We start from the raw sequence: 27897 nt of genomic DNA, 5'->3' as shown, positions 1-27897 counted from the left end.
CTTTTCCTTTTCCTTTTCCTTTTCCTTTTTCTTTTTCTTTTTCTTTTTCTTTTTCTTTTTCTTTTTCTTTTCCTGTTTTTAGTGGTGGCACCCAAGAGCGAGACAAGCCGTGGCTGGCGCCCTGCGTCTTCCTGGGGGTTCAGGATGTCTGCGGAGCACACACGCCCTCCCTGTAACCCGCCCCAGCCCCGTGTGCTAAGTCACCCATGGGCTCCCGGTGCCTTCCTTGCTCTCTTCACAGCTGGTGAGCTGACACTTTCCATCGCTTAACCTCTTGGCAACAGATGCCTCTCACTTAGGCACAGATGCTGAGTACCCGCCCATCTTTAACATCAGCCTTGTGTTCTGACTAATTGGGCCAGCAGAGTCACAATTAAGATTTGAATAATTAGATAACGGGCAGGATTACTTTCATGATTAATCCTCATATTGAGTCATCATGATCTGTCCTGGGTGATGACCACCGGGTCTGTATTGAATTCAAACGGAGATAGTCTTAAAATCATCCTTTATACACTGCTTACTTAAAAAACAAAAATACCCCTCGCTTCTCCCCTAGAATGAACGTACTTTTAAAAAAATGACACTATGTATAGATGTATAATTTTTATTTTTTAATCAGATTTTGTAGTGATTTTTTTATTATTATTAAAAATTTTATTTAGTTATTCATGAGAGGCACAAAGAAAGAGGCAGAGACATAGGTGGAGGGAGAAGCAGGCTCCATGCAGGGACCCTGGCGTGGGACTCGATCCCAGGACCACGGGATCATGCCCTGAGCCAAAGGCAGACGCTCAACCACTGAGCCACCCAGACGTCCCTGTAGTGATTTCTTAGATGATCAGTATTCAATTCAATTCATATACGAGGCTTGTTTGGTTTTCTTTTGTTTTAGAGATCCCACTTTGATTGCTGCATGGTTTTGGGACTGTGTGACCACATTTAAAAAAAAAGGTGCCTTTTCTTTTTTTTCCTTTTTTTTTCCCACAAAGTTTACAACATAATAAAACCACATACATAAAAACAAACTGAAAAAAAAAAAAAAAAAACTGAGGATGACCCCTCTCTCCTCTCTTGTCTTTACAGAACTACAAATGTTAGAATTTCTTATGGTTGGGTCATGAGTTCTCTCATCTCTCTTCACATCCTGCCCACATCTGTGATTCCCAGAAGGTCCTATGGGACAACTCTGGTGCTAAAAGTCACCAAAAATCAACAGTTCAAAGCAGACGGGTCAGATCTCTCCTCTACTCACAGGTAGCTCCTTCCCTCACAGAAGCTGATCCGCCCTGACCAGCCCTTCCTCAGTGAAGGTCCACCCCCCCCCCACCCCAGCCCAGCTCCAAAACTCAGTCGTCACGCCCGTTTCTCTCCATCACCACAATGTGGGGGGACTCCTGGTATTTTTCTAAAGTAACATAAGAGTTTTCCTCCCCCATTCCTGCCCGTTTCCAAGCCTCTGTCTCCCACACCGTCACAGCCTCCTCTCACAGAGCTGCGCCCCTCCACGTCTGCTCCGCCCACCCCATGTCTCTCCACCTTTTGAGCACACCAACGTCCCACTTGCTTTGGGATGAAGCACGTCTTCCCTCGGCCTAGCACCATCTTCCTTCCATCTCCATCTAGTTAACAACACATCCTCAGATCCCTGTTCAGACACCGGTCCTTCCAAGAAGGCTTCTTTTGGCTTTAAACCAGGCCAGGCCCTTCCTTTCTATATCTCACAGCACCACTCACGTTTCTTTCAGAGAGCACTTTCCCCACTTGTACCTGTCTATGGTGTTTGCTGATTATTTGAGCTTATCATTACCTTGGATCTAGCCCAGTTTTCTGACATACAAGAGACTCCACTATTAAATCTATGAAGCATAAGATGGTATCATTCAAAAGGGCCAAAACATGTAGCCAACGACTATAGGTGGGAGAGGTCCCCAAAGTCATTACTCAGCACTTACAACTTGGCATCATATGTATCAACAGTCCCTAAAGAATCTTTCATCCACGTGTTCGTGTGCTACAAAATCAGTACTCAAGTGTTAATACATGACAAACAGAGCACAAAACCCTGAGGTTTCAGCATACTTAAGACACAGTCTGAGCCTGCACAGAGTTTATAATCTATCAGGTGACACAAAGCCACAAAGAGAAAATTAGGAAGCAATAAGTAATGAGGCCCCTGTAGTCAAACAGTCGAATTAGGCTGATGGCTGGGGACGAAGAAGAGCTTCCTGGTGAAAGTGATGGCAGGTCTGAGTTTCCAAGAGAGAACGGGGATTAGCCAGGAACGTGATGGAGGCACACAGGCTAAGAAGGAGAAGTGCAGGGCAGCCCAGGTGTCTCAGCGGTTTAGCGCCGCCTTCAGCCCAGGGCCTGATCCTGGAGACCTGGGATCGAGTCCCACGTCAGGCTCCCTGCATGGAGCCTGCTTCTCCCTCTGCCTGTGTCTCTGCCTCTCTCTCTCTCTTTGTGTGTGTCTATCATGAATAAATAAATAAAATCTTAAAAAAAAAAAAAAAAGAAGAAGTGCAGGCATGTAAGCACCATGGACAGCACGGAGGACAAAGAAACTATTCAGGTCACGTGTGTGTTCTCGGGCAGGTGCACAGACGTGCTCCCTCGCGTGGCTGCGAATGATTCACAACGACTAAAGAGCACTGCACAGGGAAAGGGACGGCCAGAGAGGAAGGGAATGGGAGAAGCTGGGGACGTGGCCTCATATTCCATGTTAGAAAGTGGCAAGGTTACAAGGATCATAGCTGGGGAGAGATTGGTCGTGGAAGAGGAGACTGGAGGCCAGGGTATTGACAAGGAGGCTGAGTCCCTAAAAGAATGAAGGCCTGAAAAAAAATAAATAAAAAATAAAAATAAATAAATTAAAAAAAAAAGAATGAAGGCCTGACTTTAAGAGAGAAACAGCAACTATGCAGATGGGGCTATAGGGTCAGGGAGTTAAGAAGTACAACAGAGGACCACACTACAGGGAGGAAGTGTAGGGGAAAGTTACCCTACAGGACAATACAGAAGGTACTCATCCTTCCAATACGCCTGCTGGGCAAAATGGTACGTTTGACAAACGTGTTTTGGCTCATCAGACTCATAGGTTCGAGTCGTATATAGAGGTCTTTTGTTTGGTTTTGAATAATGTTCTTGCCAATTTGTACATAGACCGTCCAACGTGAACTAAAGATATTGTGCCTTCCCAAATTTGGGGCCTGGCGTTTCTAGGAGAAAGCACATTCAGAATTCTGAACAAGAGCAAAAAAGAGATGTCAGGGGGTAAATTGGTTGAAACCAAATTCCAATGTAGTGTTTTCTGAAGCTGTAAGTGTTAGATGGTGGGAAAACTTCCATTTCCTTTACGCTTTCAACAACATATACTCATTCCTTCTTTTTCTCGGCCACTTTCCCAAGCATCAAAGATTACAAGTGGATCTTGGGTCAGAATTCTACTTTGCGATGGATGTCAACCAACTTCTTGAATGTGCATCACTTAGAACAAGAAGGTAATAATCTTTCTGGTATTTGGGATGAGAGCTACATTTTTTTTTTTCAGGTTGTTGCTTTGTGTACGAATGTCTTTAAGCAGCCAAATTTGTTAGGCAAATTCTCGGGGAGATCCATGTTTGTATGATTGTTCATGTATTGTCTTCCAGGAGCAAAGACCCAGGAGGACTATTGAATGGACCATCAGACTCCACTGCACCGTTTCCCTGCAAAAGAGCCAACAGCCTAGGCTAATCCAGTTCGACTTCTTAGACAAACGGCAGCCCGCACAAGACGTCATTAAAGAATTGTTAATACAGAATGAATTTAGACGAGATTATTTTCTTCTACTTTTTCTATTAAGAATAGCTCAGTGGGTGGAAGTAAAGAAGTTTTTTTTTGTTTGTTTGTCTTGTTTGCTTTACACTGAGATCAGTGGACATTCTCACACAAGTTACAATCTGGAAATGGAAATGAGGGTTCCAAAATCAATCAGACCCAGGATGGAGTCTGGAGTGATGTCTCTGACCCTTTGCTGGAGCCACGTCCTGGCCTCTGTGCCAGAAGAGCTACTTGAACGCAGTCCAGTTGGGAAAAGAAAGCTGACCTTTGGCCGATGACAAGCAGGGGTTAAGAGAGATGACACATTCCAGTACCAGGCCTGTGGGCTTGAGAGCTGACATGCTGCCTGCCACTTATTTTTGTTGTTTTTTCTGTCTTCTAGATCTTTCTCCCTACCATTATTTCTTTGCTTTATGAAAAACTTGCCATTTGGTCTGCAAGTGCTGTGTGGCTTAAAGAAAAGCCCATGCTCAGGCTGTAGGTAAGAAGAGATAAAGGCAAAGGGAGTGTTCTTTTCCTGTAACTGCAAACCTGTGAGCAATGGAGACCAGGACAGGGGACACTGTTGCCCAGAGGAGTTGATGTCTCCCAAGAGATATCAGCAGAAGGGGTCTGGCCTGGCAGAGGCAGGAGGTCAGACGGGGGAACCCAAGAATCTAGTTTCTGAGAGCAAGAGTGAGCACCTTGGGAGCTTTCACAAACAGCCCAGGGAGACTTGAGTATCAAGGCGGTGGGTCCTGAGCCACCACAAAGGCAGTACTGGTGAGAACAAGATGGTCTTTGACGATCTCAGGCCTCCATGTTTGAGTTGCCACCAGTCTCAACAAAAGTTAATTTTTCATCCTCTGGGCAAATGACGGCTTTCTTAGCTCGAAATTATTAGAGATCCTGGGGCTATCAATGTGGGAGCTGGGGTCATGGGTAAAGATCCTAATAACCCTGAAACCTAGAGAGCTTGAGAGAATAAATGGGGAATGCCAGCACAATATGGGGACCTGGGCCATCCAGTTCATATAATAACAACATCTACAGCAGCAGCACGCTTGCTCCAGGCCCGACACCTTGCTAAGCTCGTTTGTTACGCCATCTCACTATAGAACCACCTCTGAGGTCATGGAGATTATCGGTATGCTCGAGAAAGAAAAGGGAAGAAAATCACCTAAAGCTGCACAAGGAGTAAGTCATCGAGTCCGATTGAAATTTCCATCTGTTGAACTTGGAAATCCCATTATGTTCAGTTCACATCACGACACCTTCCAGGTGCACTTCGTAGTCCTGGTGGTGCTTGCTGGTGAGCCCCTTGAGGTTGGGCAAGGCAAAGGACAAACAATTGTTTCCTTGAGCCATCACTGTCCACCAGGTACCATGGTAGGTACTTTCCCACACTTTATCTCACTTAATCCTCAAACCACCAAAGATGGGATATTAAAATGTGTGATTTATGCCTCTTACACGCAAAGAAGGAAAAAGTCCCCTGACTCTTACTCCAATGCCACCAGATTTCTTTCTTGTGAAGATTTCTCTTCTTCCATAATTCTCTGCAAAATGGAGAATGTTCCACCAGTATTTTTTTTCTCCTTGTTCCTGAATTTAGCTCATCATGAGGGAATAAAAGTCTGGGGATAAAATACTCATTTTTCTGTATGGCATTTCTCTCTTCCTATTTGTCTCTCTCTCTCTCCCTCTCTCCTTCTCTCCCTCACATACACACTTAATCACATTTTCTCAGCATTAACCTGTTATTAATAAGAGAACTATTCATTCATGACATGATTTAACTCTAGATGTCTAGATGGAATTAAATAACATAAATAAGAACATGCCACATCTCACTTTGCACATTATATTCCAGAAGTCTTGGGGAAACAGTGTGTCTAAATAAATAAATAAATAATATAATATATATATATATATATATTCAAATATTCAAATATCAAACAAATATTATATATTCATTTAAATATATACATATTTAAATGAATAAAAGTACATATATGCATGTATATGTGTGTATGTATATACACCTGTACTTTCACATACATAGGCTATATGTATATACACATATTTTTAAGGAAAAATTAGAATTTTCTCTATTACTGTCCGTAGGGCTCCTTTCCAGGTAGCAACTGGTAGGCAAGGCACATCTACGGTCGCTTGAATTGACCTCAAGTATGTAGAAGGCTTTACACAGCTTCCAAAATCTTTTTTTTTTTATTTATGATAGTCAGAGGGAGAGAGAGAGAGGCAGAGACACAACAGGCAGAGGGAGAAGCAGGCTCCATGCACCGGGAGCCCCATGTGGGATTCGATCCCGGGTCTCCAGGATCCCGCCCTGAGCCAAAGGCAAGCGCTAAACCGCTGCACCACCCAGGGATCCCAGCTTCCAAAATCTTACAGGTGCCCATAAAAATGGAGATCTGCAAAAAGGAATAAGGGAATCTACTCCAACCTGCAGATCCGGCTGGGACAACTCCTCACAGAGCCTCGGTTAGTTGTCTCTGTGCCCCATCCGGGGGTCCTGTGCCCTGCTCTCTCCCTCGGGTTATGTACCAGTGCCTTTGGGACACACTGTAGGTCCTTGTTGGGTCCTCTCTCCCTTTATCTCACACAATAGACCTTGCTTCTTTCCGCCAACGCTTGGTGTTCAGAGTGCACCAGTCCCATTTTTCTCAACACCAATGAGATGAAAACATACTATGGTAAGGCATTGATTAGTACGGAACAGCTAGTTGCATTTCTGTATTTTTTAAGATGTATTTAATGATTTTAGTGGGGGGGGGGGCAGAGGGAGAGAGAGAATCTCCAGCAGACTCCCTGCTGAATGTTGAGCCCGACGGACGCAGGGCTGGATCTCACCACCCTGGGACCATGAGCTGGGACGAAATCTAGAGTAAGATGCTTAACCACTGAGCCACCCAGGCATCCCGCTACTTGCATTTCTAGCACTAGTGCCCTTAGTACCCCCAGATTAAAGGGTGGAACTAATACTGGGAAGTGTAGATTTTATCCGAATGCTCCAGGGAGATACTTGGGATAAGAGGTAGATTTCAGCAGTTTTATCTGCTTAGGCAATTCTTCTGTTTTATTCTAAATTGGCTTTTATTATTGCTTTTTATGAAATCATGTATCCGGAAAGTGCCCTTATTACAGAGTCCTCATCTAAAATTATGATGTTATTATCACTTCTGGCTAAAATACATCTGTACAGTAAAAAGTTTGGGGCAATTATTTCATTTCTGCTTCAGACTCTCCCAAGATGACCTCCTTGTACACAAAATCATTACCTTTAAAATTCATAAGCTATCAAAACAAACATGGATCTTCTGATTAATGAATTTGTGTGCTTCTTGCAGAAAATTCTTACACACTTGTTCTTTTCTATTCTTACGTATTTCTGCGCAGTTAGTTTGAAGACTATAAAAGACTTTGCATGGTGCTCTTCACTTGCAAATTGGCAGGATAAAATTCATTATGACAAAAATAACCCAAGAAAGTAAGTATTATTTCTGTCATAATAAAAGTCAGCCTCCATCATATTTGAAAATAAAAAAATACAAGATTATTTATAAGCATAACAAAATTCCTGGGATGCGTGGGTGGCTTAGGGGTTTGGTGTCTGCCTCCAGCCCAGGGTGTGATCCTGGAGTCCTGAGATCGAGTCCCACATCGGGCTTCCTGCATGGAGCCTGCTCCTCCCTCTGCCTATGTCTCTGCCTCTCTCTCTCTCTCTCTGTGTCTCATTAGTGAATAAATTAAATATTTTTAAAAATTCTTAACTAACCATGTAGCATAGATAATTTCTTTATTTTTTTTTAACTTCACTATGTATGTGTCTGTCTACCTACCTATCTATCCATGTAATCACTATTCACATGAAAGTGCTTATTTCTAGCACCTTAGAAGGGTCCCATTCTCAGCTAACCCTCCACCTCAAAAAAAAAGCACTCATAATGTTGCCTAAGTGAATAATTCTATGACATTTTTATTAGTTTCATTCTATATAATTATTTTTTAAAGATGTTTATGTATTCATTTGAGAGAGAGAGAGAGAGAAGAAGAAGCAAGGAGGAGGGGCAGAGGAAGAAGGAGAAGCAGATTCCTCATCGAATAGGGAGCCCAATGCGGAGCTGATCCCAGGACCCCAAGATCATGACCCAGGCCAAAGGCAGAGGCTTAAGTAACGAGCCACTGAGATGTCCTCATTCTATACAATTATTAATATGTTTGAAATTAGGCTTCAAATGCATCTTGCACACCAAACGAACACCTTTTGTGAGCATGGTATACAGATGATAGATAGTTATGTTATCTGACAATTTGCCTAGTAGAAAACACGACAAACAGGCACTTTTGACATTCTTCAGTATTTTTTATTTTTATATACCAATCATGACTAACACTAAAAGAGCATAATGCCCAACAAAATGTTTTTGCTTTTTGAATTATGTCTGGCAGCCTCGATGCTGAGCTTTTTTCCATTTGCATGCGTTGTCATGCTCTTGTCAGACTTAAGTACTTGCAGGACCTATGGAAATTCTAGTTTTTATTGCTACCTCACTGTCACAATTCTGCTGTGTCCAGCAAGTAGCTCTTACTCAAGTCTCAAGGCTGATTTTTTTCAAAGGTGTCTTTTACTTTCATTGGTAATGGCTCCAGGAGAACAGAAATGTTTTTCATTCTGGAATTTCCTCTCTTGGATGGCAAAACCTATTTAACATTTCTGTGAGTGTAACACTAACAGGGTCACCCTCTTACCAACCCTCAACATTTTGAGATGTTTATCAACCCTGAGAAGGTTGAATTTTCTTGGAGACCAAGCAGACAGGGAAGTGGGGCCTAATTTTGGTTATTTGGTGTGGGTCAGAGGAAAGAGAATGGATGGTCTCTCAGTAACCTCAAGCTGCTGTGTATCCAAGGGGGACACTAGAGAGGTACGTGACCTCACACACTATCTGTAGAGGAAGCAATGAAGTAGCAAGGATGCAGAGCCCAGGGACCTTTGATACAGTAGGCGCTTTTCATATGGAAGAATTTTATCTTGCTTATTGATTTGCTCATTAATTTATAGTCTCACTTTTTAGAACAAATTGAATATCAAAGGATCAATATTTGATTTATATGGTTCTGAGGAGTATGGTACCTATGAATAGAGAATTTTGTTTAAAATGGAGGGATTTTTTTTCCCCAGTTTCCTCCAAAGATGAATGAATGACTTTGAGAAGCAAACATTTTCATTTTACTGCTGTTATTCATACCAATCACCAAACTTCTAGAGTAGAATAGTGCCGCCAAAGACACACAAACAAAAGACAGTAAAGGTCTACAGGCAGTAAAGGTCTCTAGGTCTACAGGTATGTGGCTACCTTGTCATGAGGAGCTGATAACCCAAGAGTCCATAAAAACTAGACTAAGGGGCACCTGAGTGGCTCAGTGGTTGAGTGTCTGCCTTCGGCTCAGGTCATGATCCCGGGGTCCTGGGATCGAGTCCCGCGTCGTGCTCCCCACCGGGAGCCTGCTTCTCCCTCTGCCTGTGTCTCTGCCTCTCTATCTCTGTGTCTCTCATGAATAAATAAATAAAATCTGTAAAAATATGGACTAAGAATATCTCGAAGGGAGTAGTGGGAAACAGGAGCTGGCAACCTCATAAGTCGATAGTTGACCAAGACCAAGAGTAACATAAAACATCGCTACACAACATCTTTGAAGGAATCGGTGTAATACTTTCATTACTTTGCCTGAGAGTTTTTGTTAACTTTGCATCCCCTGCTGCTTAACTCTGCTGGGCTCCTCTCCCCATGTCTGCTGATCAGAACATAAATGGGTCTGGGTTTTTTTTTTTTTTTTTTGGTTGTTTTTTGGGGATTTTTCCCTAAAATGTCTTAAAAATAAATTGGCTTAGCATCTGGTAAGGGAAAAAAATCCCAATGTCTAATTATACTTCTGAGTAAATTATAGAATTGTGGGATATTAAACCTGTTTACTCTTCTTTTTTTTTCCTGACAAGAGATATTTCTCTAATATCTGAATATTATGTTCCTCTTTAGACAGTATTCACAACATTTATCTTGGTATTATGTTTTTCTCTGCCTTTCAGATGTTTGCCTTTGGGAGCACTGATAAAAAACATTATATTTGGTGGATCTGCATTAAAAATCACTTTCTTTCCTGACAAGCTATTTAAAATGTCATTTGTGCCTTGTTGAAATCTTTAAGAAAAATCCAGAGACCTAGACCCAGATGACCTAAACTGTTTCTGCAAGGATTGTGATTTCTTTTTTGAGGATTATGGTTCCAAGGAAGATTGCCTCTGAGTATCTACGAAAGAAATATTTTCCAGAATTAATATTGTTGTTTACTCCGTATTGATTTTTAGAGCGTTTCACCTCGCCTCATCTAAAAGACAAGTAATAAAGTACAGTTTAATTACAGTAATATTAAATATACCAGTGTAATTATTCCTTAAATGTAAGTCACCAAAGAATATTCTGGGTGTGCTTTTTGACTACTGATTCTCCAGTATAGGCCATTTCTATTGTTTGTCCTACCAATTATTGTCCTCTAAAGATCACAAGCCCTGAGAATAAGAGTTAGTATAATTTCCCTGCACTAAATACCATCTCGTTATGAAATAAGAAGATACATGAGGGGTACTTTTAAAGAGAACAGACTTCTGAGTTAGAATATGCATGTTCATTGATCACACACAAATGGATGAGAAATGTCACCCAGTTATTACACAGAAAGGTGCTGATTGAAAATAGGTGACCTTTACCAAACGTGTGTGAACAATTTTTGCTGTTCATTATAGGATAAGATATCTACATAGTCCACAAGGTGGATAAAATGTATGAAATGCATTAAACAAATTTCAGGGTTTCCAGGCATGGCAAGTTTTTGAATTAGCCTAGTTGTTACCATATTTTTGTGGGTTTTTTGTTGTTGTTGTTGTTGTTGTTGTTGTTGTTGTTATTGACATTTTGCAGAGGTGACATAGAGGAGCACAATTCTATTCAGAATGGCAGGAATTTAAGTGCCCAAGTGGAAGGGACAAGGTTAGGAATAAATGATTGTTTTTGAATTCAGCATTTCCCAAATGCTTTGTGTACGTTCAAGTCTGTCCCCAGGAATACAGGGGTGACCGGGACAGGCAGAGAGCCTGCCATCAGAGTTTGGAATTCAGTCTTATTAAATGATGTAATGAGTTTCCGTGATTGGAGAGAAAGGGGCATAGAGTGTGTGATGGAAATTGATAGGAGGGACATTTTAACCAGACTGCTAGCGGCCAAAAAGTATTTGGAGGAAGTGCCATCTTCTGTTCTGAGGGTCAAGACATTAAGCCAGGCAAAAAGTCAAATTAATATGTCAGGCGGAAACCATGAAACCTCAAGGTTGAGGGAACAAAAGATGGTTGCAGAAGAGACTAGTGGACGTTGGGCAAGACTAGAGAGGATGCAGCCTCCAGACCCTGCATATAAACGGATGCCTCATGAAGGCTTGAATTACATCCTAAAAGAGATGGGACATCACAAAGGAAGCTTTTACCACAGGGATAATAAGATCAAGTTTGTATTTAGAGAGGTCACCATTCTGGCGGGAAGGGGCATTACTTTATGAAAGGAAAGTGTAACATAGAGGCCACAAGCAAGTCACAGATGAAGGTGGCTGAACCGTGGAGAGGCAAAGGTCAAAATCCATGTGAGAGAGATTTAGATGGCAGACCTGAAAGAACTAGACTGCATACGGAGGGTGGGAGACGCGGAAAGGCAAAGATGAGAGCTGGGGTTTTAACGTGGCCCACTGGAGAGGTTACAGGGTCACTTACTGAGACTGTGCAGAGAGAATAAGAAGGTTTTGGGGGTCAAGATGGGAAGATGTTTTGATCCCCCTCTCCCTTTCCTCCTTTCCTTCCTTCTTTATTTCCTTCCTATAATGTATAGGTACGAACTATAGCATAGTCCATAATCTAGGTCCTGGGGCTTCCACAATGAACAAAATAATGTTTCTATCTTCAAGGAGCTGATAGTCCCACTGAAGAACCCATCATCAGGCAATACGGGCTAAATGTCAGGTGAGCAGTAAAGAAAAAGAAAGGGAGGGGGTGCTCTTTTGGTGGTAAGAGGGTGGTAAGAGAAAACATCTGCAATTAAAGATAGCGTCTATTTAATTTCAGCCACCGTTAACGACATCAAGTACGGTAGGAAAGAGGCAGTTTCTGCCAGAGCAACACCTCGCATTCTACTTCTGAAACGGAAGGGCCAAAATGTTATCCTCCTGAGAATATGAGTGACATAAGGTTTGAATAGTTCATCCTTGAGTTTGATTACCCACGGGTAGAGGTGAGAAGGTGGCCTTTGCTGTCAGATTAGAGTCTGGAGGAAAGGCAAGGTGAACATTTTTCCATGTCAGTACTAGCAGAGATGGCCATCCGTGGGCTGCCATTTTCCCCAAACTCTGAAACTGAAATAAATGGGTTCACCGAATCATGTAATAGAGTCCCAACAAGTCACACAGGGATACAGAGTTGGCCGAATCTCCCCTCCTTCAACCCCTTCTTTGGTTCCAACCTCTGAACTTTCATAATCCTTGGCACAGCATTTTAAGAGTGTCTTACTCTTTCTCCCTGAGTCCCACCAAAAAGGAATTTTCTCCTCTGGTGTATTTTTGTTTTTTTTTTCATTTTCATGTTTCTTTTAATTTGCATATATATATATACACAAATATATATATACAAATTTGTATATATGTACATATTATATATAAATACAAATATATATAAATATATAAATATTTAAACTATATAGAACATGCATACATATTATATACATACACACACACATATATATAATGCAACCTGAAGTAGTAAAAAATAAAATGCAAGATTCAGAATAGAGCACCCATATATCTGCCTCTCCTTTTCTCAAATGCTTTAATGGGATCCCACTGTTTCTGGGTTGAGGTTTAAACTCCTTACATAAGGCAGATGTGAAGTTGCCTCTTCTCACACATACAGCATTACTCTGTCATGTTATATGGAACTAATGTGGTCCTGGAGGGTGGTAGGGATTCTCTTATCACATCTCTGCACTTTTGCACATAGTATAACTGCTATGATTATAGGAGCTTACATCCCCGCCTCTTTGTCTGTCTAAATGCCGGGTGTCCTTCAATATACAGCTCAGATAACTTCTCAGAAGTATCCTATGGTCCCTCAGAGTTAAGTCAGTAGCTAATCCATGATTGATAACACCCTGTCTGTATTTTCCATGATTGAACACCAGAGAATATTGTAACTGCCCTTTCTCTCATCTGACTCCCCATCTCCCCAACAAGAACAACAAAATATGAACAGGAACTGGGGCTTATCAACATATGTCCCTAGCACCTGGCCGAGCATCTGACACTTAAGAGGTACACAATAGTGATGGAGTAAATTAAATGCATGAAGGTAAGCTTTTTGAGAAATGAGAAGTGTGCTTGAATCTTACAGTTCTAAGCAAAAGGACAACCATGGCTATTTAGGTACTTGACTCAATCCTGACACATGGGACACGTAATTCATTGATTCATTTAGAATGCCCATACATTCTTTGTTCAATAGATATTTTCTGAGAATCTATTCCACACCGGGCATTCTTCTAGGCACTGGGTTGCAGCTATGAACAAAAGAAACAAAAACCTTGCCTTTGTGGACATTACATTCTCATGTTTAATGTGAGAGGGGAGATAAATGAACAGGTGTATGGTTAATGCAATGTCAAACATTCTGGAAGGAAAAAATAAAGAGGATTAATAGGGAATTCAATGGGCAGGTTTGGAATTTTAAAATGATAATATCAATTAGCTAAAATGTGTGTCTAAACTAATGAAATATGATATTTCCCTTAATGTTTTATAGATTTGAGCAACACAAAGAAAATGTTGCAGGTGGAAATAGAAAAAAAAAAAAGGTTAAATAGAAGAGAGAGCTGAAATCAATATCCTTTCCATCTTAGTTTGGGGAGAGAAGAAAGTGGAACTGATAAATAATGAAGCCTCAGGACCGTGTTCCTAGGATGAAGAGAACTGAAATGTAGTCCAAGAAGTCAGAATTTTCCAATAACTTTGGAACTCTGGTATGGAGTTATCCTAGGTAGTGCTAAAGCCAAAAATTTCTACGCACTGGTAAGTGGAAATGGAAAGCAACAATTACCCCCCAACAATTACCTTAACTGAAAATAATTAAGTATTTGCAATGCTTACCTAGATATGTTGCTTTCTAAAACACACAATCATTCTATTTCCAGAGTAGGTAAGTGGGAATCGATGACAAATACCCACCATTTGCTTCAATGTGGATGGAACTGGAGGGTATTATGTTGAGTGAAGTAAGTCAGTCGGAGAAGGACAAACATTATATGTTCTCATTCATTTGGGGAATATAAATAATAGTGAAAGGGAATATAAGGGAAGGGAGAAGAAATGTGTGGGAAATATCAGAAAGGGAGACAGAACGTAAAGACTGCTAACTCTGGGAAACGAACTAGGGGTGGTAGAAGGGGAGAAGGGCGGGGGGTGGGAGTGAATGGGTGACGGGCACTGGGGGTTATTCTGTATGTTAGTAAATTGAACACCAATAAAAAATAAATTAAAAAAAAAAAGTCTAAATTTTGATCCTTCATCACCCTTCTGCAATGGAAAGTTTCTTTTTTTTTTTTTTTAATTTTTATTTATTTATGATAGTCACAGAGAGAGAGAGAGAGAGGCAGAGACACAGGCAGAGGGAGAAGCAGGCTCCATGCACCGGGAGCCCGACGTGGGATTCGATCCCGGGTCTCCAGGATCGCGCCCTGGGCCAAAGGCAGGCGCCAAACCGCTGCGCCACCCAGGGATCCCTGCAATGGAAAGTTTCTTGAGAAGTTTCATCAACCTGTGACCCAGGTAAACGAGCTGTAAGTCATGTCTTATGTTAGGGCCTAGAAAATGTACCCCGTAGGGAACCATAGGGCAGAGTGCGGCCAGAATGAGAACAGCACTTCTCACCAGTCAGCAGCACTGGTATCTCTGGAAGGTTGTTAGAAATGCATAGTCTAAGGTAATGCTCCAAAACCACTTGACCAAGAGCCCCAGATAATCTTCATGCCCATTCAAGTTTGGAGTTGCTGATCTATAGCAGTAATCCTCAACTTTGTCTGAATATTAGGATTACCTGGAAAATTGTTTAAAACCCAGTAATTAGGCCACATTCCTATATACTCTGATTTTATCACAATAACCTTCATATGTCAAAACTGTGTTTATTGGATTCTCTCTCAGACCTATTAAATCAATACTTTAGATATGAGACCAGGAAGCTGCTGTTGTAAGACACATAGACATTGATTCCTATATATGCCAAAAATACAAGAATGTGTGGCTTTGGAGGATGGAAAACAATGAATTCCTTTGCAAAAACTATAGTTTCACTACACTTCTTACTTGAATCAATCGAAATCAATATGTAAAATTTGGAATATTTTTGCATATATACGCAATTTTAACATTTATAACTAGAAGATTAAAATCCCATAGTAAAATATGGATGAGTTCATGGAGAAGAGAAAATAAATTTGAGTCTCTCTGGAAATAAACATTTAGATAATCATCTTCAAAACATTTAAAAAATATTCCACCAAATATTTATTATGCTCATAATAAAAAAAATGCAACATGAATTAGGTTTCTCATTTAAGCAAGGAGTCAATAAGCTTCTGCAAAAGATGAAACAGGAAAAATTTCCAGTTTTGCACCCCAACAATATCTTTATGCTCTACTATTCAGCTCTGGTTTTGTGCATGCAAACAACCATTGACAAAAGGTTTTCTATAAACTGTCTACTGAATTATTTTCTTTCAAGAAACATCCACTCATCTGTCTAAATCCAATAGAAAAAAATTACATGTTCCTAAAATCCAAATACTGATATAAATGCAGTGTCAAGAAGTGGCTCCAGGAGCTTCTGGTCAGGTCCAAGTGTGCATTGTTGCTAAGGAGAGATAATATCCCTAATTTTCCCCACTTGACAGATAAAGTGAGGGACTCATAACAAGGTTTCTTGTTTATAATAACTATAATTTCCTGATCACCTGAGTCATTACATGATACGAATTATCTCCTTTATTTCACACAACAGTGCTACAGGATTACAATACTATCATTAGATCCATTTTAAAAACCACCAAAAAACAAAGTGTAAACACCTTTACTGATTTGTCCAAGGTCACAGAGCCAGGAAGTACCTTCAAGTGGTCATTTGAACCTATGTTGGTGGTTGAATCCAGAACCTGTACTTACAGCCACTACAGATTTTTGCCCTTATGCATTTCCTAATGAGACCATGAATACCTAGGATGTGGGGCCAGTTACAATCTTTTAGTTTGTAAGAAATAAAGATTTACTCAGCTTACATTAGTAAATGAGACCACAACCACAGAGAAAAGTGTGGAAAACAGGAAAATGCCTCACCACTGCCTGGTGTGTCTGAATGATCATGTAGGATGACACAGACGCGTTGCCCTTCCACAAGGGAGAGGCTTTCTTTCCTGTGCTTAGCCATTATGGTGACTCAGCACATGCATCTCTTCTAACTGACCTAAGGGAATTAAGCTCTTCTTTCCTTCCTACCCACCTCATGACGTCAGCTTATTCATGGTTTCTGCAGGCTACCATCTCTGTGTTTTTCAATGTCTGCTCTTGCCCGTCTGTCAACTGCTGTTATACATATTAATTTCATATTAAAGGTCACCAAGTCAGGTATTTATTATCTAGTAAAGAGTATCCCGTACTGGCATGGTTCTTTTGTAATCCACACGGTAACCATTGGTCATCCTAGAGAAGATTCTCTTAACATCTCCAAGTCAAATCTACTGTGCCTACGTGGGGGCCTAGACACAGGCACATTTTCTGGATGGAGAGAGCCTATGTATGTATCATGAACATAACAGACTCCTCTGCAATACTGCTTTTTAATACGATCATGTTTATTTTGGGGGGATAGTAATAAAGGAGATTAACTATATATACTTAGTTTTCCTGTTATTCTTATACACAACTAGGATAAGCCAATCACTTGCCAAAAATAACCCCTAGAGAATGGAAAGTAAGTAGGCTGGGAGTTGGATATTATACACATATATATTTATTGATCGTGTTTCTAATCATTATTGCATCCATTATTCACAATATCTGCTACACCGTTAACTTTTTAAAAGTTTGAGAACATGTTGGAGCATAATACATGGTATTTTATAACTATGCTGCCTAACTAACTTCCAGTTACCATCTCAGTACATCCTTGGATACGACAGCCAATCATGATAGATTTTCCAGGTTTTGTAAGACCTCTTCCTTTTTGACATAGACTGGAAGAAAAATTTGGTTTGGATAATATTGTCACAAATCAGCAACATTAGCTATAGCAAACCTCTGTGTACACCCAGGAAGATTTATATGAAGTCGGTAGAGCAAACACACTTCTGTACCTTTAAGTATTAATCTTTTTAGTCCACTTTCCAACATTCAATTCCAACTGTTAGTTCCTTTATCTTTTCTAATATTGTGAATGTCTTTTGCCATGAACATGAATTCTCCTTAACTTCCTTTTAATCTCATTTCGAGTAAGTGGCATTGAATTCATATCTCTACTTTATAATTTGATTTTATTGTGAGAGTATATCTCCTCCTCTTGATACTACATTTCAGTGTTGATTATCCATATAGTAGAGAGCTTTATCTGTTCACAGTAATCAGAGTCAGCTTGATGCAAACGCTTGTGCACTGACCTCTTTTAGAACCAAAGAGAACAAAACATGCTCGTTTCAAACAGTGGCAGTTGCAGAATTTATGAAGTCACTTATTTTGAGTAAATCAAGAGTTAAACTATTTTGTAGGTAATATAATTAAGCTGTACTATCTTATCAATCGTCTTAAAATATTCACGAGTGTCATGTCAAACATCGGAAAGGGTCACCACATACTAGGTGATAACAAGGTAGAGCATAAATATTAGGATCTTTCAACACAGCGCGATCTAAGCATGAATCAGGGGTCCACTAACTTCGGCCTGCCCTCGCTTCAGTTACCTATCCTCTCCTTGCCCGCATCTCCCCTTTGGAGAATTGGGGTAAACAACCTCGATGTTATCATTTTGACCTAATGATTATAAAACCATATACTCAAAGTTTGTATCCCAGCTGTTCGGTATCTAGAAAACCTGTAAGACACTGCCTCTCCCAGTCGTCTTTTATTGAAACTACCACATACTGAAAAGCAGGTTATAAATCATAAGGAAAGTTTTAACAGACTTTTTGGTTTGAATTTTGAAACTGTCTACTCTAAGTGAGTTTATCCTATAAGATGCTTTCTGATCTCACAGAGGGAATAAATTACTGTCAAATAAATGAAAAATGGGATTCAATATAGAATCTAGAGGTAAGGTGGCACTTGGGGATAATATAATAAGCGAAGGAAGAAAAACAAAAAGGGAAATCTGATTGAGGATTCAGGTGCTATTGCTCCTAATTCTCAATTGTACCCAAGATTTTCTCCCTTTCCTTTTTCTTTTCAGCCTGTATAATGCAAATGAAGACAACATCTACAATGATAAAACCCCTTTAAAAACTTTAGGTATAACTTTTTGAATAAGAGCCACAGTTGCCTTCATTTTTTAGGCGTAAATGTTTTATTCTACTATACCACATCTTTCAATGGCCATATACATCAAGAAAGTGCTTCCAATAAAAGATTATTGGGTAGGATAATAAGTTCGCCACCATCAGTTGTGAACTTGGCCCAAGGATAGTCTATACTACGGAGATAGTTTAAGCAATGTACAAGTGTGGGGATTGCAAATGTGGCCTTATTTGGTTAATGCTGCCTCTTTCTGTTTATCAGTGTCACAAAAAAAAGAAGAAGAAGAAAGAAGAAAGAAGAAGAAGAAGAAGAAGAAGAAGAAGAAGAAGAAGAAGAAGAAGAAGAAGAAGGAGAGAAGCTCCAAACCCAGTAGCAATGAACTGTAGTCAACACATTTCTCTCAGGTTCTTCAAATCAGCTGAGAAACCAACTCCCTGGAGAAAACAGAAGTCTCAATGCAACAGAGGTAGATAAATGTCTTCAGGCTTTGGCTAAAAACATACAGACAACCAGCAGGTACATGTCAATGCCTATGGGTATCCTGAAAATATTATATTCCTGTGAGAGAAGTAGTAACATCGACATCAGCCTGAAAAGCTCTCTAGAGAATTTCAGAAGGATAGCCAATTAAGATAAAGAGTGTTTTGACATCTTTGTGAAATGTTACATCTCAGGATACCCATAGGAGGAAGGTGGAATCACCATTTCATGAAATATGAGTGCTCATTCTACAAAGCACATTCAAGATACCACTATACGTCTTTACAGGAAAGCAGCTAGATACTTATTAGATATTTCGATTATGTCTTAGCATAAGAGATTAGTTATTGAAATTCAGTTGTGTATTATAATGACATGTGCCTATATTTTAAATAATGTTTCATCATTTGAAAATCATGTTGAAGTACTACATTATAACAGGCTAAGTGATTGCTATCATTCTCTCACAGGCTTAGGGGGCAAAATCAACCCATCGTATATAATTATAGTGATAGAATTACTTTATTATTCTTGATTACATAGAAATTTACCATAATATGGGCTAAAACCGTTAGATTATAGGTGCAAAGTAAAGTAGAAAAGAAAAAGTCCAGATAATTAAACCTAACTTTGAAAAGCGAAAACAATTCCTCCATTCTGTCCGGATATTCTTAACGAACTCATGGGAAAGACAGGTGGAGAGGAAATAATGTGGACTGGCTCATCCTAATTACCTAGATAATTGCCCTAAACTGTGCACAATCAAGCTTCGCCTCCATTCACTTTAGTTTGGTAACAAAGAGCAACCTCAAACATAAAAGCCAACGTTTCAGCAAACACCTAATCCCTTATTGGAGAAGTGTCCTTTCAAAAAAAAAATAATAAATAATAAGCATTTTAGAAAGAAGCCAATTTCTCTTTCCTTTTTTTGTTCATCTATTTCATGAAAGAACTCGGTCCCTTGTGCAAGAACTATAAATCAGCACACTAATAATGCCTTTTCGGCGTGTGTGTGTGTGTGTGTGTGTGTGTGTGTGAACAGCTACATCAGAAACTTTACCATTGAGATTTTAATTCCTAAATGGACACTATTCCAACAGTCAGGGATCAGCCCTAAAGCCTTTCACCCACCCGGAGGGAGCCCGGGGTCACCGGGAAAGCAGAAAGCTGCACAAAACCCTTGCTCTCTCGTTTGCAAACCCTCTCTTCCCATCTCATTTAACTTGGAAGCTTTTCCTGTGCAGCCCCCCACCCCCTGCAACCCGGACGCAGCCGCCTTAGCCCCGCACACTTCTTGAGGTCCCTAACCAGCTTGGGGGAGGGAGCAGGGGGGCCTGCTCCCGTGTCCCCCTGTGTCCTGCGCGGGTGCGAGGCGGGGGGACCCTGCTCCCCCCACCCCCGGCCTCGCCCGCAGCCAGGTGCCTGCTGCAGTGCAGACCGGCCCCGGGGTCCCTAACTTTCCCTGCGGACGACTCGGGGCGACGCAGCCCGGCCCGCGCAGCCCCCTTACCTTGGCGGAGCTCTTCCCTGCGACCCCGGCGAGGAACGCGTCTCATCAGCCGGGAACCGGGAGGACGGGCCCAAGTTGGCCATGGACACCTGCCCGCGGCCGCCTGCGCTGCGTCCCTAACCCCCGCGCGCTCCCCGCGGTCAGGTTAGGGCCCCTCTCCCCGCCCCACCGCGGGCTGCGGGGACGCCCAGGGCAGCCTGCGATGCTCCGGGGCTCCTGCGGGCAGCGAGCAGCAGGCGAGGACCCCTGGGGGAGCTGTGGGGGGCCGACGGGGTGCACCGGCTCCCTGAGCGCCGCGTCAGGCTCCCGCCGGGTCCCCGCGGCCACGCACCTGCTGGGGCGGGGGGCGCTCCCGGGGGCTCGCTGGGCACCCCTCTTCCCCTCCCCCGGGGAATCGCGAAGGGGCTCCCCGGGCCTCCCCTGGGAATCTGGCCTCTCCCAGCCCGGGGGGTCAGCCCAGGGCGCGCGGGGGGGGCGGCGCGCAAGCCTGGCTGCGAGGAGCGCGGGGATGCGCGCCGGCGCGCAGTGCAGCCCGCGGGACTTCAGGTGCCGGGCACCCTGCGAGGGGGCAGGTCCGCGGAGGCAGTTAGGCTGCTAGGGCTGATTTGCAAAAAATAAAAAAATAAATAAAATAAATAAAATAAAAAAAGGCTCAAGCTGAAAAATGGTTAAAGCAATGGGATGTATAAAAAGAGAGAGAGGAGAGCGAGAGAGCGAGAGAGCGAGAGAGAGAGCGCACGAGCTGCATTTGCCTCCGCTCCAAGCCTGGCACACTCTTCAACCCAGCTCTACGTCACATGGATTTTGGAGCTTGATCCCAGCCCTCCGGAGTGCGCGACTCTCTGATGTATTGAAAGTATTGGCACTCAGTAGGCTGGCTTGCAGGACGGGGATGCTCAAAACCAAGGCGCCGAGAATACGGCCCTGCCCCGGTACGTGGTCTTGCAAATTAGCATTTTAAGTGAGCAGCGGGCTTTGCAGAAACATTTGCAGGATACCATGAGGCTGAGTGACCGCGGGACACCTAACGGAATCCTCTCTCCCGTTATCAGGGCAAACAGTGATTCCTAAAACAAGAACAAGCCAGAAGATGAGGGCATCCAAAGTGCCAAACGTTTTATTTTATTTATTTATTTTTCCCCCCAAAAAATGTCAAACGTTTTTATACAGTCACATGCCGGGAACAACCTGCTGGTACCTGCCCACTGGCCACCTGGGCAGCTCTGCCCTAAAAGTTACCACTCCCCTGAAGAGATCTGGTTTCTCAAAAAGGTCACGTAGCTAAAGGCTGACGCCCCAAGTGGTTAATTTTTGACAGCCCTCACTTCCATAGGGGAAGATTATCCAAATGACATAAAAAGAACAGATGAAAAAAAAAAAAGTCATTTGCATGTCTTGAGGGTGAGAAAAATCTCATTGCCAGGGAGAAAACTGACAAATGTCCCCTCACAATGGTACTGTGTGATATGTTCAGCATTTCTGCTTTTCCAAGTTGGTTTCACTAGGGACATATGGCATTCCCTTGACGTGTGCCTGTAAGACAGACAGAAGGGGGGGCGCTTTTGCATCATAATATTTCAATATTAACATCTATCTTAGAAAAATGTCACATTTCAATAAAGGGATGCGCAACGCATTATAGAGCATTCGTTTCCCAAATACATTTCCAAAAAAAAAAAAAAAAAAGAAAGATAAAGGGATTTCATTAAAATGCAAGCTCTTTGTTGTAACTTATTGGACAAAATAAAACTTGAGCATCACCGAGTTTCTATAATAGGACAGATCCTAGAATAAAGCAGAGGCGCAGGTGAGAAGCCCCAGGACCAGGCTGAGCCTGTGTGCCTTGCAGAGGAGGACTCTTGCTCCCTCCTCTGGTGGAGGGGGAGAGGTGAAGGCGAAGAAACCCAGTCCATACGCTCCAGGAGAGGGAGAGTAGCTTCTGGGGCTGCTAAACAGGAAATCCATTATCCAATTATAGACTGGCCTTAGAGTGTTCCAGTAGAAAAGAGGCTGCTTAAATCAAAATTGATGCACATAAATTGTAAATAAATAGTCGACAGGAAACACAACGGCAAATTCTTCCGTGAGGAGCCTGACGAGTTGTTAACACAGCACTTGTAACTGAAAATCTGACGGATTCCAAGGTTCTCATGTTTGGGTGGCCGTGCAATGAAAGCACTCTGTTCTTGTGTTGGTTTAAGCCCCGTTCTGAAGATCTTAAAAAAGCAACCTCTTTTTTAGAACTTTTTAATTAAGACAGTGCTGATTTTCTTGAACCCTAGTAATTAGCATCACTGCTCACTTAAAATGCTGTTTGAAAAACTGCACAAGCTGGGCCCTAACAAGTGTCTGCTAAGGTCAGCTGACACTGTGCTGTTGTAGGTCGTTTCTACCCAGAAAGCCCCGACTGCATAGGATTTGCACCGATCTTACTTCTAAATGATGGGTCTTCTTGTTCTCATAGGCTCCAAGTGTCTTTTACCTTATATATTTTCTGCAGAGACTATCAGTGGTTCTGTGGTAGTCTTTTTAACCCAAGTTGAACAAATAATTGATTTTACAAAGAAGTAAAAAAAATGAGTAACAAAGAATAAGTATGGGGGGGGTAAGTATGGTGAAGATGGAGCAGTGATAACTCTAGATATTAGGCATTCAATTGTCACCACATGTCAGGTGTTTTACACGCACTTTAACTGTAACAGTTGTCATGAAATGCTTAGAACAGTCCTATCAAGCAGGTATTATTATTATTTTTTAAGATTTTTATGAGTGAAGCTAAGATTCTGAGGAGCAACTAAATTTATCAGTGCCTCCCAGCCAGTACAGAGCTAATCCGACATTAAAGCTCAGGTCACTTGAACAGTAAAATCGTCGTGCTTGGAAATTTCCAAACATTAAAACCAACAGCAACAAAAAAATACCTGCTTCTAAAAGAATAGGAAACTTTTCTTATTTTTTTAATGTGAAAAATACACATTTGTATCTTTAAAAAATGAAGTCTTGTAACTAACAAAATATTATCCTATAAAAGTTTAGCCACAATAGTTACCTATATTTTAGCAGCAAAAGAAACCAACAACAGAAATTTCTTTAGCCTAAAAAATAAATGATCTAGAACTTCCAAACAATGTAATTTCATCAGCACACACAAAAATTCCTTTTGCAATCTCTTCTCCTTCTTCAAAAATGGTAATTATTGTTTTGTAAACAGGAAAATGACCTTACCCTAACACATGTCTATGTCAAGAACACTTAATTATATAATAAGCCAAGATTTTGATGTCCTGTGATATTTCATTTCTTCAGCAGAAGAAAGTAACTGCTCATAGGAATGATGGACCTGAAGAATTCATTTCCACCATGTTTATGCATTATCTAGAAGTTTCTTAAACCTCACTTGATTCCATCATTTCCTATGGTCTGCTGAAATTATCAGACACATTCATAATCTTACAGAGAAATGTAACCACACTTTTTCAAGGCTTCTAATAATAAAAATCCTGTCTAAAAGAAAAGAATAATGATAACTCAAATTAATTCAGTCCTTAAACTTTGCCAAGAAATTTCCCACCTATTATCTCATTTGATTTTTACGGGAATCTTATGATATAAGTTACGATAAGTATTTTATTCATATTTTAATGATGGGGAATTAGGAATAAAAAGAGCCAAGTAATTGTCCTTTGGTCTTTGATACTTAGTGGAAAATCTGATGTCTTCCTTTCCAGACAAAGGTTATTGTTCTTCACCAAATCTAAAAAAATGTTTGTCTGAGTCATTTTGCCATCAATAAAGACTCTAATAGAAAACCACTCTTCCTTTCATTTACTTGGGCTTGTGCTAAAGAGTGAGAATTGAGATTATCATGTAATAAATACGAAAAATACTCTGAGCTAGTAGGAAGGTTGTGATTGGTATGTCCCGAAATTTCTCCACTTAGATTTCTCATATTTTTCTCATGTAATAATAGTCAAGATCAAGAAGGCTTTCTATTCTATTCCATTCTATTCCATTCTATTCTATTCTGATAATTGTGTAAATATCAGTCTTATGATTCTTACATCAATCTCATCTTCTTCTGTCCAGACTTCAGATTCAAATATTACCTCCCTCCATCTTTTTGGGGTGATTTAATTATCAGGAGACAGGCAATCCCAAAACATTAGTGTTAATGGTTTTAAATTTAAGAAATAAATAAGTAAAACAAGCAAGCAGCCTAACAATATAATAACAGATTGACCTTTCAGCAGCAGCACTGAGCTAATACTAACACAGGAATGTTTGCTGAATACTACCATTCTCATATAGTGTACATAACATTCTCATATATTATACCTGTTTCTGCTTATGTGTAAGGAGAGAAGTGGAATGGCTGAATTTAACAGCCTTTAAGGTAAATTGTCCCCATTTTGAAGCCAGCTCACATGAATGAGGGCAATTTCATTCATATGAACTTGTGAATTTTCGGGAAGCCTGGGTAGCCCAGCCTTGAATGGAGCCTGCTTCTCCCTCTGCCTGTATCTCTGCCTCTCTCTTTCTCTCTCTTTCTCTCTCTCTGTGCCTCTCATGAATAAATAAAATCTTAAAAAAAAAAAACTCATGAATTTGAAGATTTACTTATTTATTTTTGTGAGAGAGAGAGAGAGAATGAACACGAGCTGGGGTGGGGGCAGAGGGAAAGGGAGACTCCGCTATGGCAGGGAGTGTGACTCTGGGCTCGATCCCAGGACCCTAAGATCATGACCTGAGCCAAAGGCAGACACTTAACTGACTGAGCCACCCAGGCACCCAATACTCATGAGTTTGAAATACTGCGAACTTCTGGGAATAAAGAAAGCTCAACTGGGTATTAGAAAGCTTGGACTACACTCAAAATTCTGTCACCACTAGCTTTATAACCTGGAACCACTTAAAAAAGCTTCCCGTTAATGGAGCACCTGGGTGGTTCAGTAAGTGTCTGACTCTTGATTTCAGCTCTGGTCCTGATCCAGTGTCATAAGCTCAAGCCCCCCATTGGGCTCCATGCTCAGTGAGGAGTCCTTTTGAGACTCTCTCCCTATGCCCCTTCTCCTCTCTCTCTCTCTCTCTCTCTCTCTCTCTCAATCTCTTTCTAAAATAGGTAAATAAATCATTTGGGGCACCTGGGTGGCCCAGTGGGTTAAGCATCTGCCTTCAGCTCATGATTCATGAGTCTAAGGACAGAGCCCTGCATCAGGCTCCCTGCTCAGCAGGAAGTCTGCTTTGCCCTCTGCCCCTCACTCCATTCATACTCTCTCTCTCTCTCTCTCTCTCTCTCTCTCTATATATATATATATATATATATATATATATCAGTTTCTTGCCCTCTCTCAAATAAGTAAATACAGTTTTAAGTAAATAAATCTTTAAAAAAATTAAAACTAATAATGATAAAAAGCTTCCATTTAAAAATGTCATTGGAAAATGTGAGGAAATTAGAATATATTATCTCTAAGATTTCAGTCAGCTCTTAAATTATGCTACCTATTTGGGTAACAATTTGGGATATCCTTTCTACTTAATTCAGAAATAATCAGGCAGTCAAGAAAAAAAGGCTGTGAGCAAACCATTTTTTCTCCCCTCTCCCACTCTGTCATGCAAGTTTTATTTTATTCTGTAAATGACATTATGGGAAAATAATTTTGTCTTCATAGCTCAAGCAACTTAAGAATCAGCCACGAGTCATTGATTTGGAATTGCACATGGAGTACATGAAAAAAAGTTGCTATTTTTTTTAAGTAACTACAATACATCCCTTTTATTTATTTTATTTTTTAATACATCTCTTTTAAGGGACATTATTGTTACATTACAACTAGAATGGATTCTTAGCCTATTTCTTCATTGTCCTGGTCATTTAAAATGAAAAGTGGTTTAATTAAAATGATTGAGAATTAAATTAGGAAACATAATTTAAAAATGAACATATAACATTAATATATTTTGTATTTTTATTTTTTTATTTTTATATATTTTGTATTTTTAAAACCACATTTACACTTTATTTTTTTATTTTTTATTTTATTTTTTTAATTTATTTTTTATTGGTGTTCAATTTACTAACATACAGAATAACCCCCAGTGCCCGTCACCCATTCACTCCCACCCCCCGCCCTCCTCCCCTTCTACCACCCCTAGTTCGTTTCCCAGAGTTAGGAGTCTTTACGTTCTGTCTCCCTTTCTGATATTTCCCACACATTTCTTCTCCCTTCTCTTATATTCCCTTTCACTATTATTTATATTCCCCAAGTGAATGAGAACATATAATGTTTGTCCTTCTACATTTACACTTTAGTATAAAGTTAAAGTGAAACAGGCAAGCACAGGACATAATTAAAAGAAAACAAATGGCTTTCAGTAGACACAATTGCTTGGCATTTCACCCCTTTCCTGTTAGCTCAGATTTATTTTATTTTGCATCTTGTAGATATGATTAAGTGCAAACAAAATGAAGTAAATAATATATTCAACCTTAAGATCATTAAATTCAATTCATATCAAATTTACTTAAAACCACCGAAAACGAATGCTGTCTGGAATTATGGATATAAATTCCAAGCCGCACACATTTTTAGCAGTGATTAAAACACAAGTCAGCAAAGAAATACACGTAAAATACCATGTAATGAACAGTTTACTTAGTAGAAAAAAGAAAGATGTGTTTATTTCTTTATGAAGCAGATATTCTGCCCCTCTGTGGGTAGTCAGAAAGCAGGGAAGGTCCAGAGTATAAAGTTATGGACGTTAGAAAGACCTGGGAGCAGCAAAGTGAAAAACAGTAGCTGATTAATTTGCTGTTCACTAAAAACTAGAACTAGCGAATCCTAATTTACACGGAGCCTCTAATTCAGAATGAAATGTTTAATTGTTTAAAGTCATTCCTACTACCATGCATCTATCAACATAGTTAAAATTAAAAAGAAAAAGAAAAAAAAAACACAATACTCAGTACAGACAATGATGCAGACCATGGATTATACCCTCACACACTACTCATGGGAATACAAAATGGTAGAATCCCTTTGGAGAACATTTTGGCAGTTTATTAAAGAGTTAAATAGATGCCCATTGTGTGATGCTTATATTTCATTCCAAAGTATTTACTCTGAAGAAGAGAAAGCAAATCTCCATTCAAAGACTGATATACAAATGACTGACTTTGCTCACAATAGTAACAAAAAAAAAAAAAACAGAGACCATCCAAATGCACCAACAGGTATACTCACAGAGCGAACTACTATGAGGTACTACTCATCAATTAAAAGGAACACACCACCTATGTACTCAACAACCGGGCCACAAGGTCTTTGTGCTGACTCCAAAGAGTGAGACACAGACAGCACACAACCAACGAGTATATAATTCCATTTAGGAGAAATTTAAAAATATGGAAATTCAACCAAGAAGGCAGGAAAGGG

General features: G+C 40.6%; 1 protein-coding gene across 3 annotated transcripts in view; it reads right to left on the bottom strand.

The window, feature by feature from the left end:
• The window catches only part of CDH12 (cadherin 12), a 1036190-nt gene that overhangs the window by 343681 nt on the left and 664612 nt on the right, over positions 1-27897 (bottom strand). The window contains exon 1 of one of the 3 annotated variants that reach the window (XM_038535418.1): positions 20462-20662. The exons of the other annotated variants lie outside the window; for them this stretch is intronic. The gene's annotated coding sequence lies outside the window, so the exon portion shown is untranslated. Of the gene's footprint in view, positions 1-20461; positions 20663-27897 lie in introns of those variants that run through there. 3 annotated transcript variants of the gene reach the window in all.

This window comes from Canis lupus, chromosome 4 (assembly GCF_011100685.1).
Source record: "Canis lupus familiaris isolate Mischka breed German Shepherd chromosome 4, alternate assembly UU_Cfam_GSD_1.0, whole genome shotgun sequence".
NCBI classification, from domain to species: Eukaryota; Metazoa; Chordata; class Mammalia; order Carnivora; family Canidae; genus Canis; species Canis lupus.
This window is presented reverse-complemented; position numbering and strand designations above follow the sequence as displayed.